A 15379-nucleotide genomic window follows, 5' to 3' on the forward strand; every position below is an offset into this window, starting at 1 on the left:
GATTCATGATGCACATACATGGACATACATGCACATACTTACATGTGTAAGATTTATGTAAGACATATTTTATGTGGACTCTCCCCAACTGTCATAAAATTAGTTTCCAAGTCACTTTCCCTTATGAAAAATACTATGAATTGTACATATTATTATTCCCATTTCACAGGCAAGGAAACTGACTTGCCCATAATGGTACACTAAAAGCCAGGACTTGAACTCATGATATTCTGACTTAAAGTTCTGTTCCATCTATAGATTAACTGTCTGGAACTGACTCAGTGGTTAAGAAGTCCTGATCATTTCTCCTTCCTCAGTATGGCTGAAATTTGTGATGAGTGGGTCTATTTTTAGTGTGCCTTAGAGATATTGTGCCTTGTGTTTGGCAGGACATTGAGATTACTCTCATTGCTCAGGCGTGTTTGAGCAGTTGTCGGATGCAGGGCGTTGTGCTAGGTGCTGCTATGGTACTAATTATTAGATCAGAATTTGGAGTTATGAGATACTTCAAAGATGATTGATTCCAACTTACTGTTTTATAGATGAGGAAATAGAGACTCAGAGAGATTGCTACAGAGAGCTTGAAGATAGAAAGTAGCAAAACCAGGATTCAAGTACAGGTCCTCTGACTCCAAATTCACTGCTATTTCCTTTACAACAGTTATTGGCCTTTTAAAGATGGGAAACAAAATTTTTGGATGGGGATAAATGTAATTTCCGGTTCTCTTTTGCCAGGCACATCATCTACCCTCCAGTCTCTCTGACCTGATCTAGAAGATCCTCTCCTTACCCCCTCCCCACACCCACTTGTGATTTGCAGATTTCTTTCCCCTCAGTCTCGTATCTTAACCTCTTGTCCACAGTTCCCATACAAAAACTATATTAGCTTCTGACTTGAGTTTACAGGAACTTCAGGCATAAATGGAATGACCACAAGGCATAGAAGGAGATTCCAGGGGAGATAAAAGTGCATCTTTGACCACTTCTCTACCAAACAGACCCAAGATATGTAATTAAAGGCCTGATGACTCTAATGGAAATCGGTTTAAACTTGAGGTAATCCCTTCTGGCACTTCCTTTTCCTAATAACCATCAACAAAAATCAAACAAATCCAACTGGCTCCAGCCAGGAAATCTATAACAAGCAAAGGTCATGGGGAGTGATAAGAGAGGAAAGGGACCACAAACAACATTACTGGAAACACATGTTTGGATGCATTAGAAAGTGAAGTCTGAGCCATTGGCTCTCATTGGTCAGTGCTGCTGTCTAGAAATTTGCTGGGGTTGGTGGTTGTTATTAAACAAGTGGGTGAGTATAAGAAAAGTAATTTGCAGGAGAAGTATTTGATGATCACATATTTAGTGTCTGGAGAAATCTTAAGGTTATCTAGTTGAAACCTTTTGTTTTACAGATGAGTAAACTGAGACCCAGAAAGATTAAGTGACTTACTTAGGGTTACAGGGATAGTAACTGGCTGAACCAAGAACCAAACCAGGTCCTCTGACTCCAGATCCCACACTGTTTCCATTGTCTCCCAATCACTGAGGTACAAAGTGGCTACATGTGAATTTTGGTCATGATCTTGGTAATACAGATAGACCCAATCCTTTTCCTAGTGGTCTAAATTCTGATTTTAAGGGAAAAGATTAATGACAAAAGTAGATCCCAATGCTCCAAAGTATTTTATTGTTAAATTTGGCCACCCTGTCTGGGGATAGGTAGTGATCTACCTAATTTGTACCTAGCCTTTTTTTTTTTTTGCCTGTGACATTTGTATGATGGAATGTTTTAATTAACAGGGGATTGCAAAGTCCTTTTCTTGGGGACTTTACCTGCCTAACCATACTGAAGAAAAAATAGGAAGCATTCACCAAAATAGCAGTTCTAAGCCAGAAAGTTTTGTCAATAGGACTATTAATAATTAATAAATCAAAATTAGATCATTAGAAATTTGATGTTTTCGTGGGGTCAGAGTAATTCACAAGAAAAAAGCTTTTAAATCTTGAATGAATTTCAACTAATGATACAGCTGATTTGAGAAAATAGTGCAAATTTTTGTGGGGTCAGGCTAGGAGGTTTGAGAACTCCAAAAGGGCCTTCATATTTTGAACCTTATTTGTAAGCTTTTTGTCCAGAAATCAGCCAAGGATCTGAAAGTGCTTTCTTAAAAGTTGGTAAATGTAATTTTAAAACTAATAAAATAAAATTCATAAAAGTTTTTAGTAAATACAATTTTTAAAACTCATTCAAGTTGGGATTTTATTTTACTGTTTATAAAGTGAAACTACTAATTCTGACATAGGTAGAGAATAGAAATCTATTCCCTATTGATAAAGAACTTTGAAAATAAAAGTTGCTTAATTGTACCTACTCTTTGGCTCAGTTATACCATAACCAGTGCTGTATCCAAAAGAAATCAAAGAAAGAGGAAAATGACCTATTTGCACAAATTTATTCAAAGCAGCTAGGTTTCCCAGTGGCCTGAAGTCAGAAAGACATTGAGTTTAAATCCTGCCTCAGACACTTACTAGCTGTGTGGCCATGGGCAAGTCATTTAACCCTGTCTGTCTCAATTTCTTCATCTGTAAAATGAAGGAAATGGCAAACCACCCAAGTATCTCTGCCAAGAAAAACTCAAATGGGGTCATGAAGAGTCAGGTATGACCAAAGAGCAACTGAACAGCAAATTTATAGCAGCTCTTTCAATCATAACCAAAAATTGTAAACTAGTGACTAAAAAAATCATGGTATACCATTACCATACCACAAGAAAGTACCAAAAGGACAGTTTCAGAGGAAATTAGGAAAACCTCAGTGAACTGATACAAAATGAAGTGAACAGAACTAGGGGAACAAATTATACAATGGTAACAACATTATAGAGAAAAATAACATTGAAAGATTTTAGGGCTCAGATCAATGTAACAATATACCATAAATCCAAGAGTCCAGAAGAAAGAAAATAAAACATGGTACTTGCCTCTTGTCAGAGAGGGGATGAATATAAAAGGCAATAAGAAAAATATATTTTTAGACATGGCCAATGTGGAAATTTGATTTCCCAGATTATGTAGCTCTGAATATGTAAAAATAATTTTTAAAACAATGAAAGTTGGGTATAGAAATCTCTTACCCTACAGGAAAGTAGGAAGGGAAGGGGATAAGAGGAGGTAGGGGTTCAGAGAAGGGAGGGTGGATTGGGGGAGGCAATAATCAGAAGCAGAACACTTTTGAGGAGGAACGGAGAGGAACGAGAGAGAGCATAGAATGAACAGAAGTGGAATAGAATGGGGAGAAATACATTTAGCAGTCATAACTGTGAAAAAACATTTTGAAGCAAGTTTCTCTGATAAAGGTCTCATCTGTCAAATATATAGAGGAATGAGTCAGATTTATAAAAATAAGGGCCATTCCCTGATTGACAAGTGATCAGAGAATATAAAGTTTCAGATGAAGTAATCAAAGCTATCTATAGTCATATGAGAAAATGCTCTAAATCACTCTTAATTGGAGAAGTGCAAATTAAAATGATACTGAGGTACTAACTCATATCTGTTAGATAGGTTAATAGGACAGAAAAAGAGAATAATAAATATTGGAGGGGATGTGGGAAAATTGGGACACTAATGCACTGTGAGTAGAGTTGTGAACTGATTCAGCCATTATGTAGAGCAATTTGGAACTATTCCCATATATTGATAGCATCTCTTTTCTGGTGGCAAAGAATTGGAAATTGAGGGAATGCAAATCAATTGGAAAATGGCTGAATACTTTGTGGTATATGATTGTGATGGAATACTATTGTGATATAAGAAATGATGAGCTAGATTCCCTCAGAATAACGTGGAGAGGCTTACATCAACTGATGCAAAGTGAAATGAGTAGAACAAAGAAAGCATTGTACACAGTAACAGCAATATTGTGAGATGATCAACTGTGAATGACTTAGCTGTTCTATGCAATGCAATGATCCAAGACAACTCTGAAGGATTTGCCTTGAAAAATGTATCCGTAACCAGAGGAAAAAACGGATGGAATCTGAATACAGATTGCAGCATATTTTTTTTTACTTTATTTTTCTTGAGTTTTTATTTTGGTCTATGTTTTCTTTTACAGCATGACTAGTATGGAAATATGTTTTGCATGATTACACATGTTTAACATATATCAAATTGCTTGCCTTCTCAGTGGGGGGGGTGGAGAGAGAGGGAGAGAATTTAGAACTCAATTTTTAAAATGAGTGTTGAAAATGTTTTTATGTGTAATTGGGGAAAATAAAATATTACATTTTTAAAAATACTACCAAGAGAAAAATTAAAGTTGCCTTCCTAATATCAAAGATTGGAGAGGGACCTCAGAAGTTATATTGTCTAGCCCTTGCACGAAGTATGAAATTCTATTAAGCATCCCTAATAAGTCTTCATCTATTCTCTGCATAAAGCTCTTTGGTAGGAGAGAACCTACTACTCAACGAGGCTGCCAGTTCTATTTTTGGACAGAAGTAATTGTTAAAGGAGTTTTTCTTCCTGTTGATCTGAAATTTACCTCCAATTGCACTCACTGACATTAATTCTTTTCTCTGGAGCCCAGTATTATTTCCAAATGCCAACTCTTCAGATATTTACAGATAACAACCATTTTCCTCTTCTCTCTTCCCCAATTCATTCTTTTCTATAAACGAAATGTTCCTAGTTCTTTAGCTGATGTTTGTGTGACATGGGTTCAAGTGTCCTTGTCATTCTATGTACTCTTTTCTAGAATCCTTTCAGTTTCTAATTTCTCTATTGAAATATGAGACCCACATATATTCCCAACAAAGTCAAAGACAGAAAGATATCCCATATAAGATAAAATATTTACCAAAGTACTTTTGTATGGTAGCAAGAAACTGGAAACAAAGTGGTTGTCCATTGATTGGGGAATACCTAAATAAATTATGGCATATGAAAGTATTAGAATATTATTGTGCCATAAAAAACAGTGATCATGAGGAATTCAGAAAAATGGGGGAAGATTTATTGTCAACTGATGCACAGTAAAATAAGCAGAACCAATAGAACAATATTCACTTTAGTTACAGTAATGTAAGTGTAAAGAACATGAATGAGAAGCCAAGCTCTGAATAGTTGTAATAAACAAGTCATATTGCAAAAAACATGATTAAATACTCCTTCCTCTCGATGGAGAGGTAGGAGGATACTACAGGTATGTAATCTTACATACACTGATAGCCCTGGTTCAGAGGGTCAGTTGTATGGGACTCTTAATTAGTGGAGATAACTACTCAATGCTTTATACTTGCATTAACAGTAGACAGAGTTGGTGAGAGCAGGAAAGCAGAAAGATCCACTCTCTGGGCTCTTCTGACTTTGAAAGAGAAAATAACCCATTCTAAGTTCTCTTCAAGTTGCTGGGGTGAGAGGAAGACTCTGAGAGGAGCTGGTGCTCTCTATCACATTCTTATTCCCAGCTTGCTAAACTAGAGATTTGGGGGAATTTCCCCTTTGGGTGAGATCTGGGACTCCATTGAGATGTTACCTTATTCTCAATGGGAAAGGCTCCTCTGCTCCCTATGATCTGAGATATATATATATATGCGCGCGTGTGTGTGTGTATACACACATATATATGTGTTTATATGTGTGTGTATATATATTCTCATATGTGTACTTTCTCTGACTTCTGCTTTGCTATTGACTTAGATAAATGAGTTCTCTGCTATTTGCTGTGTATGTTCCTTATGGAACTATTGTTTTTATCCTTCATTCTTGAAGAAGACCATGACATCAGGAAGGTTGATGCCTTGACTTTTAAGTGAACTGGTATTTGATAGGAAGGAGGCCAAGCCTTAGATATAAAGTTTGGAGCCTTCCTCCATTAGTGAATAGTGATCAAAGTTTTAGCTTGAACCTAAAAATTATATCCCCTAGACTAATAACATTTAAAGAAGCAGATGGATAGAATTTTAACCCAGTATCTCCATCTCTCTGACAAAAAGCAGAGCTGCCAGCCTCTAGCCCTAGCCTCCTGCTTTTTCTCCTGGCAGGAATTAGTCTTCCTTGGAGAAAAGTGGGAAAGGAGATGTTAGAGATGTCTCTTTTTGCCTCCCTATGAGTCACATTGAGATGCCCATATTGTATACTGTTAGACAGTTATTGTTCAAAAGATTTTACCCTTTTTCTTTGTTACAAGAGAAGACTCAATGAGGAGGAAGAAAGTTATATCCAAAAATGACTGACATAAAGACAAAAGATATCATTAAAACTTATTTTAAAAATAAAATATGGCATGCAGAAGTAGAAATAATAGTATGATCTCAGCAGAGCAAAATAGAACCAGTTTGTAATTTTCATCCCTCTGTTCCCTACACTTCTGGCATTAGGTTTTTGACTGTTATGTCATATTACTACCTCATTGAACTCACAGTCTACTAAAATTCCCATATTGTTATCAAACACATTAATTTTATACATATTTCCATATTTTCTCCATCTTACAATTGATTTTTTGAACCCAAGTATAGGACTTTGCATTTATTTGAATGCTACAGTTGTGTGGTTACTACTTCCAAAGGTACAAATCGCAACTTTTCTATTACTTAATAAAAGGTCTTTCAGAGATACTGTGGCTAAATAATTCATTCCCTTTGGCTAACCTGGTAGTGAGGTTCTCCAAACTTAGACTGAATTAACCTTAGAAAAATTATTTTTGTAACTGTGTGGAAGAGATTAAAGAAGAGAGAGACTGGAAGGTAGACTAACTAAGCTTTATCAGTATTCTAAGAGGAAGGTGATGAAGGCCTGAATTAAGATGCTGCTCTGTAAGTTGTTGTTTGTTCTTCATTCTTGAAGAGGACCAATGATATAACAAGGGGGAATGTCTTGATTTGTTAGTGAATTGGATTGGAATGAGGCAGAACTGCACAAAGTCATCCACCTCTCCTCCAAAGTCATAAAAGTCCTCTGGAGAAACAAAAGTCAAGGGAACTGGTGATGGCCCAGGATGCCAGGGGTGACTTTGGCTTTTCTAAATTGGGTCTTTCTTAGTTCTCAGTTTGTCTGGGGCAACTAGGGTTAGATAAGAATTGAGACAAAAGATGGCCGAATTTGCCATCATAAAAATATCAGTTTAGAAGCAGAAGACATTTAGAGTTTCTGATCAGAACAATTTCTTTTTACACTTATTCTAAACTATCAAAACCTAAATAGTGAGTCACAGAGGCTTGAGTTGGGGGTTATTATGGGCCATTGAATGAGAGCTAAAGTGAAGGAGACCAATGGAAGAGATGTTGTAAAAGTTGGGAGGGAGGGTGATGGAGGAGGGATAGTATAGGATGATCTCTAGTTTGATGATAGGTCAAAGGAAAATGAGGTGACAGAAATGTCATGGAAGCCAAGATTCTTTCCTTGATTTCCATGACACTACTGAGGGAAGGAACTATTATTTAACTTTTATCTTTCTGTCTCCATTGCCTAATGCAGTGTATTAAATATAGCAGGCAGTAAATAAGGGTTTATTGAATTGAATTAAACTGAATTGAAAAGAGGATGGTCAATAATTTCAAAAGCTATTTGCAGTGAGGACATGGACAATGAAATCTGAGAAAAGTCTATCAGATTTATTTGATTAAAAGATCCTTGGTACCTCAGAAGGGAAGTGGAAAGCCAGATTAAAAAGAACTGAGGAGTTAGTGAGTGATGAGGAAGTGAAGGCAGAGTGTAGGTGATCTTTTTTACAAGGTTGGTATTGAAAGAGAGGAAGGCAACAGGAAAGTAGCTTTAGGGCATGGCAGGGTCAAATGAGGTTTTTTTTTATTTTTTAAAGACTAGAGTAGACTTGAACATGTTTCTAGGCAGTGTGAGAAGCTGAAAGGAGTAAATATTAAAGAGAGGAAATGATCAATAGGGCCAGAAGAGGATAGAATCAGATAGGCACAAGTGGAGAGATTTGCCTTGGTTAGGAAAATGCCCACCTCTTCCTCAGAGACTGTAGTAAAGGAGGAGACCATGGCAGAAAATCTAAAGAAAGGGGTTTTGATGTGTGGAGTGGGATAGGTGAACTCACAGTGGAAAGCCTTGAAAGGTATAGACATCTGCTGACAGAGAAGGGTCTAGGTGTGGCACTGGAAGCTTGAGGAAAGCAGAGTTTGAATAGTACTGAGAAGAGCAGATAATCAAGGAAGAATACCGTTATTGTGCAACAGTGAAATTCCTGCTGATTAGATAATATATGGTTGTTGTAGACCTGATTGTTTGACTTCTTTCAGTAGCATTGGAGTAGGAGTGAAGAAATTAAGTGATGGAGGTGATTCATGATTGGCAGGTCCGAAATGGCCAGAATTACAAGGGGGTTATGAAGTTGAGAGTAAAGACCAGCAAGCAATTGAACTGATTAGCTATGGGGTCAAGGCAATTTAGGGAGGAAAGAGAGACTAGAGAGAGATTAGATTAGAGCAGGGGTGGGGAACCTGTGGTCTGGAGGCCATATGTGGCCCTCTAGGTTCTCAGGGGCGGCCTTTTGACTGAATCCAAACTTCCTTCAAACTGTGCCTCTTGGTTGAAGAGAATGAACCTCAGAGAAGGAAAGATGTTGATGTCAGCAGAAGGAGAATCTGGAAGTGGCAGTGGCAAAAAGGAATATGCTAACTCCTCTGCCTAATCTTGTGTGTTAAGGGGTGAGAGGGGAGGAGCAAGGCTCTCAAAAATGTGTCCAAGGAGTTAGGTATCTTAAGGAAAATTCAAAATTTCTATGAGTACAAGATAAAAAGAATGGGAAAAAGAAATCTTAGTGCTCCTTAAGGAGCTAGGAACATTGTCCTACTGGCAGAAATGAAAGTTTAGGATTTCTGCCCTCTCATGTTCCATTGCCACCTCAACATAAACAATTGCATAGTGGTACTGGAGCTACTAGAAGGTTCTGAGAACTTCCTGGTTTTGGGCTATGGACTCCAGAAACCCATGAGCCATGATGCCTGTGTAAGACACCACTGTTCTTTAAGGTTCTTTTCCTATGGAGCTTTGAAGGAGAAGAAGACAAGAGGTCAGGGTGATATTCTCTTCTTGCTGAGAGTGGGAATTCAGGAAATAAAATTAATAGCACACATTTTGAATACCAAAGAGGCTTAATTCCTTTTTTAGAGTTCCTTTTTTATCTCTGCCCAGTGCCTGGTTCTGAAGAGGTAGCCAAAGAGTCAGCTTTCTGTTGGGCCGATGCAGATGGAAACTGGACCCAGTCATTCCATAACATACCCCCCATCCAGAGAGCCAATCTAATGACCCAGCAGCTCAGGGTTGGAGAAAGGGGTACAGGTATGAAATGCAGTTGTGTCATAATTGCTTTCTATCAGTTACATGTAAAAACAATTTTAAATATTAATTTAAAACAATTTTAAATATTCATTTTTAAAACTTCCTCCCTGCCTTCTTTCCCTCATTGAGAAGGAAGCAATTCGATATAAGTTATACAAGTGTAGTCATGAAAAAATTTCAATAATAGTCATGTTTTGAAAGAAAACATAGACAATAAAACCTCAAGAAAAATCAAGAAAGCGAAAAAAAGTATGCTTCTATCTGTATTCAGATACCATCAGTTCTTTCTTTGGAGATTGATGGTGTTTTTCATCGTAAGTTCTTCAGAGTGCCTTGGATCATTGTATTGCTGAGAATAGCTAAGTTATTCACAGATGATTATTCTATAATATTGCTGTTACTTTATACACAGTAGATTTCACTTTGCACCAGCCTGTCCAAGTGTTTACAGGTTTTTCTGAGAGCATCCTGCTCATCATTTCTTAAAGTCATATACCACAACTTGTTCAGTCATTCCCCAATTGATGGGTATCCCCTCATTTTCTAATTCTTTGCCTTCAGGAAAGAGCTGCTATAAATATTTTTGTATTTGTAGGCCCTTTTTCTTTTTGTTTTTTTATCTCTTTTGGGATACCAAGCTAGTGATGGTATTGCTATGTTAAAGGGTATGCATAGTTTTATAGCCCTTTGGGCATAGTTCCAAATTGTTTTACAGTCAGTTCACAATACCACCAACAGTGAATTAATATTTCATTTTCTCCACATCCCCTCCAACATTTGTTATTTACATTTTCTGTCCTAATAGCCGATCTAATAGGTATGAGGTAGAATTGTTTTAATTTGCATTTCTCCATTCGATAGTGAGTTAGAGCATTTTTTTATAAGATTGTAGATAGCTTTGATTACTTCAGCTGAAAACTGATCGTATCTTTTAATCATTTATCAATTAGGGAATGGTTCTTAATATTATAAATTTGACTTAGTTCTCTATATGTTTAAGAAATGAGACCTTTATCAAAGAAACTTGCTTCAAAATTTTTTCACAATTACTATTGCTAACTGTATTTCCCTCCATCCTATTCCTCCTCCCCTCTTTATTCTAGTCTCTCTTTCTCTTTTCACCCTGTCCCTCCTCAAAAATGTTTTTCTTCTGACTATCCTCTTCCCTAATATGCCCTCCCTTCTACTATCCCCCCCTTCCATTATTCCCTTCCCCACCTATTTTCCTATAGGTTAAGATAACTTTCTGTATCAATTGAGTGTGTATGTTATTCCCTCTTTGAGCCATTCCTGATGAGAGGAAGGTTCACTCACTCCCCATTACCTTCCCATTCTTTTCCCTTTTTCTTGCCTCTTTTATATGAGATAATATATAATTTATCCAATTCTACCTCTCCCTTTCTCTTTCTCCCAGTACATTCTTCTCTCATCTCTTAATTTTATTTTTTGGGTATCATTCCTTTCTATTCAACTCACACCTGTGCCCTCTATGTAGATACACTCTTTCTAACTACCCTAATAATAAGAAAGGTCTCATGAGCTACAAATAATATCTTCCCATGTAGGAATATGAATAATTTAATTTGATTAAGTCTCTTATGATTTCCCTTTCCTATTTACCTTTTTATGCTTCTCTTGAGTCTTGTATTTGAAAGTCAGATTTTCTATGCAGCCCTGGTCTTTTCATCAAGAATGCTTGAAAGTTCTCTAGCTCATTGAATATTTTTTTTTTTCCCCCTGGAAGATTATGCTCAGTTTTACTAGGTAGGTGATTCTTGATTATAGTACTAGTTCCTTTTCCCTGCAGAATATCATATTCCAAGTCATCTGATCCTTTAATGTAGAAGTTGCTAAATCTTGTGTAATCCTGACTGTGGCTCTACGATACTTGAATTACTTCTTTCTGGCTGCTTGCAGTATTTTCTTCTTGACCTGGAGACTCTGGAATTTGGCTGTAATACTCCTGGCAGTTTTCATTTTGGAATCTCTTTCAGGAGATGATCAGTGGATTCTTTCGATCTCTGTTTTATCCTCTAGTTCTAGAATATCAGGGCAGTTTTCTTTGATCACTTCTTGAAAGATGATGTCTAAGCTCTTTTTTTTTTTTTTTTTTTTGGATCATGGCTTTCAGGTAGTCCAGTAATTTTAAAATGATCTCTCCTGGATCTGTTTTCCAGGTCAGTTGTTTTTCCAATGAGGTATTTCACATTGTGTTCCACTTTTTAATTCTTCTGGTTTTGGTTATTGTTTCTTGATGTTTCATAAAGTCATTAGCTTCCATTTGTTCTATTCTAATCTTTAAGGAATTGTTTTCTTCAGTGAGCTTTTGGACCTCCTTTGCCATTTGGCCAGTTCTGCTTTTTAAGGCATTCTTCTCCTCATTGGCTATTTGGACCTTTTACCTTTTGACCTAATCTGTTTTTTAAGGTGTTCTTTTTTTGTATTTTTTTTTTGTGTCTCCTCTACCAAGCTATTGACTTGTTTTTCATCATTTTCTTGCATTACTCTCATTTCTCTTTTCAATTTTTCCTCTACCTCTCTTACTTGATTTTCAAAATCCTTTTTGAGCTCTTCTATGGCCTGAGACCAATTCATATTTTTCTTAGAGTCTTTGGAGTTAGGAACTTTGACTTTGTTGTCTTCTTCTGCATGTGTGTTTTGTTCTTCCTTGTCACCATGGTAATTTTCTATAGTTAGAGGTTTTTTTCTGTTGTTTGCTCATTTTCCTGGCCTATTACTTGACTTTTAACTCTTTGTTAAAATAATGCTCTGCTTCCAGGGTGGAGGGTGCACTGTTCCAAGCTTCAGGGCTTTTGTGCAGCTGTTTTCAGAGATACTTCTTGGGACCTATAAATTTTCAGTTCTTCCAAGTCTATATGATCCAAGGAGAGGTGTTTATGACTCTTCTGGCCTGTGCTTTTGTCTGTGAGTGACCACAAGTACTCTTTTTTGCCCTAGAACTGTGAGGAGGGTCCCCCCTTTACCATGGCCCAAAGCTCTGCTATGCTAGTGCTTGTTCTTACCCTGGGACTGCTACCCAGGACTGAAATCCAGATCTGTGTATGGGCAAAGCAAGAGTCCTGCCCCCTTCCTTCCCTTACTAGCAAAAAACCCCTGTTATCTCCTTCAGACCAATTGTTCTACCCCCTTACTGCCTGTGGACTGAGGGTTCTAGAAGTAGCCACTGAATGCATGCTGCTGCTGATTCAGTCACTCCAAAGGCCTGTTCTGGGTGGGGCTGGGGCTGTGCTGGTGCAGCTTGCGTTGTGTTGTGCTGCACTCTTATTCAGGTGTGACAGATCTTTCCTGTTAGCCTTCCAAGTTGTCTTGGGCTGTAAATTTGTTTTACTCTTTTTGTGGGTTCTACTGCTCTAGAATTTGTTTACAGTCATTTTTTAAAGGTTGGAGGAGTTTGGGGGAGAGCTCAGGCAAGTCCCTGCTTTTACTCTGCCATCTTGACTGCCTCCCCCTCACAATTGCTTTCTTAGGGGAAGCAACTTTCCTAAAAAACAATGTTTCCAGTAGAATATACATTCATTGAGGGTAGGGAGTGGTTTTTGTTTGTTTTGTTTCGGGCATAGTCTCTACCACAGGCAGCTAGATGACACAGTGGCTAGCATACTGGTTCTGGAGTCAGGAAGACTCATCTTCCTAAGTTCAAATCCAGCCTCAGACACTTATTAGCTAATTGACCCTGGGCAAGTCACATAACCCCTTTTGCCTCAGTTTCCTCATTTGTAAAATGAGCTGGAAAAAGAAATGGCAAACTACTCTAGTGTATTTGCCAAGAAAACCCAAAATCATATCACAAAGAGTCAGACAGAACTGAAAATGAACAAGTGCACATAGTAAGCACTTAATAAATTGGAATGAGAATAGAATAAATAAAGTACAAGAAATATCCTTGGTGTGGGGTTTACTGACTTTCATTTGGGATCCAACACAACCTGAGAACTCCTCCTCCCTTAAAATTAGACCTGACTAGCTATACTCTTTCCAGAAGTAAAGACTGAAAGGCAACCTAAATCAGTCCCTGAGAATGTAAAAAGAAATGAGGATGTTAGAGTCAATGATATCGTAGGTCCTTGCCAGCTCTAAAAAGACCTCATTCTATGCTTGTACAAGTGTGCTCATTGTAGGCCAGAGAATTATTACACACACACATACACACAGAAGTGACAGAGGATAACTTATAGCAAGGTATGTATGCCTTTGGGCACACATTTGGCCCTCATTCAGTAAAAGTGAAATAATAATTGCACGAGAACCCATTTTAATACTCTTAGGCATGAAGATCATGCTTCATCACTTATCCTCTTTGTGAAACTGTGGCCCCCAAATAAAGAAGAGCAGACGTTGAGGATGAAAAAAGGAGACGATGGAAAGAAGATAAATTATTTTAAGTTCCTATTCTGATATTGAAACTCATTTGTGAATTTTGAATGAGTGACTGCCTGGCATATTAATTAGAGCACTGGACCTAGAATTGGAAAGACCTGGGTTTGAAACCCAACTCAGACACTCGCTACAGCATGACTTAGTAAGTCACTTACCACTATAAACCTGGGCATAATAATACTATCTGCCTCACAGGGTTGATATGAGGAGCAAATACAATAATATGCTGTAATGCTCACCCCCAACTAAGGGAGGTAAACGTAGAACAGTCCTGTACTCATGTTATCTATGCTATGGGAGATGTGACTGTAGATTGGCTGAGGCAATGCTGAGTTCAACACTATATCTTTCTAAGGGATTTATAGAGATACTTCCAGGGACAATCTTGAAGGAGGTGGTTGAGATAAAGAGACAAACTTTTGAATGGTGAGCTGAGTCCTTGGAGCTGCAGACATGTATGGGAAGCCAGTCAGTCTGATCATGTCCTTTGACTTCCAAGATTTGCAACTCTAGAGATCACTGAGAATGGACCTCCCCTGGGTGAGATTGATTTCAGTGTCCTGGTTTGAGCTGAGATTTTATCTTGCTTTCAGAGGAAAAACTCATTTACTCTTGTGTATTCTTGGTATATTCTAATCTGCAGAAATTTTTCAATTTATGTTTGCTGTTTTGCTTGGACAAATGGATTTACTTGCTATTTGTGATAGTTTTTTTGTCCTTTTTAAATAAAAATGTAGTATTTACTTTTAACATTTTAAAAAATTTTTTGAGTTCTAAATTTTTTTCTCTCCCTTCTTCCTGCCATGTCCCTACCCTCTGAGGGGCAAGCAATGTGATAGTGATGGTTTCTTGTATAACCAGCATTTACTAGGAAGCAGTTAAACCTAGGAGTATGAGCTAAAGATTACCCTCCCCCTTGAGAATGTGCATGGAAACAGCTTCCTCTCTGAATCTAGATTGTTATCCCTAGACTATAGATATTTGAAGTAGAGCAAATAGATATAATTCTAGTCTGATACCTTTTTTGGAGACTAGAGAAGAGATTGCTGATCCCTAGTGGTCTTCAAGGCTGCCTGTCCCTTCCTAAGCTAGACTACTAGCTTTGTCAGCATGGCCCTTCTACGACTCCCCCAAAAGGAGAAAAGCCTTGATCACTCAAATGGAAGAGTAACCTTGAGTTTATACTTGCCAGCTTAGCCTCTTCTCACCAAACATTAGTTATACAAAAGAATATCACAGATAGCAAATCGTGAATACACCTATTTATTCTAGCAAAATAGCAAACAGAAATTAGAGAAGTTCTTCAGATTAGAACATACCAATGAATACAGAAGAGTAAATTAATTCTTCCTCTTGAAGTGAAATAATTTCTTGGCTCAGACCAGGAAATTGAAAACAGTCTCATCTTAGATTCCTGAAGATCAAAGGACTGGCTTCCACACATATCTGTGACTCAAAGGGTTCCAGTCCACCATTAAAAATTTTATACTCTTTCCTCTCTCTCCCTTTTCTCTCTGTCTTTTTCTTTCTCTCTGTCTCCTCTTCTCTTTCTTTGTCTCTCTCCTCTCTCTCCCTCTGCCCCCTTTCTGTCTCTGTTTCTGTCGGTCTCTGTCTCTGTCTCTGTCTGTCTCTGTCTCTGACTCTCCTCCCTCCACTGTTCTCTATCTTCCTC

Source organism: Notamacropus eugenii, chromosome 1, assembly GCF_028372415.1.
Source record: "Notamacropus eugenii isolate mMacEug1 chromosome 1, mMacEug1.pri_v2, whole genome shotgun sequence".
Classification (NCBI taxonomy): domain Eukaryota; kingdom Metazoa; phylum Chordata; class Mammalia; order Diprotodontia; family Macropodidae; genus Notamacropus; species Notamacropus eugenii.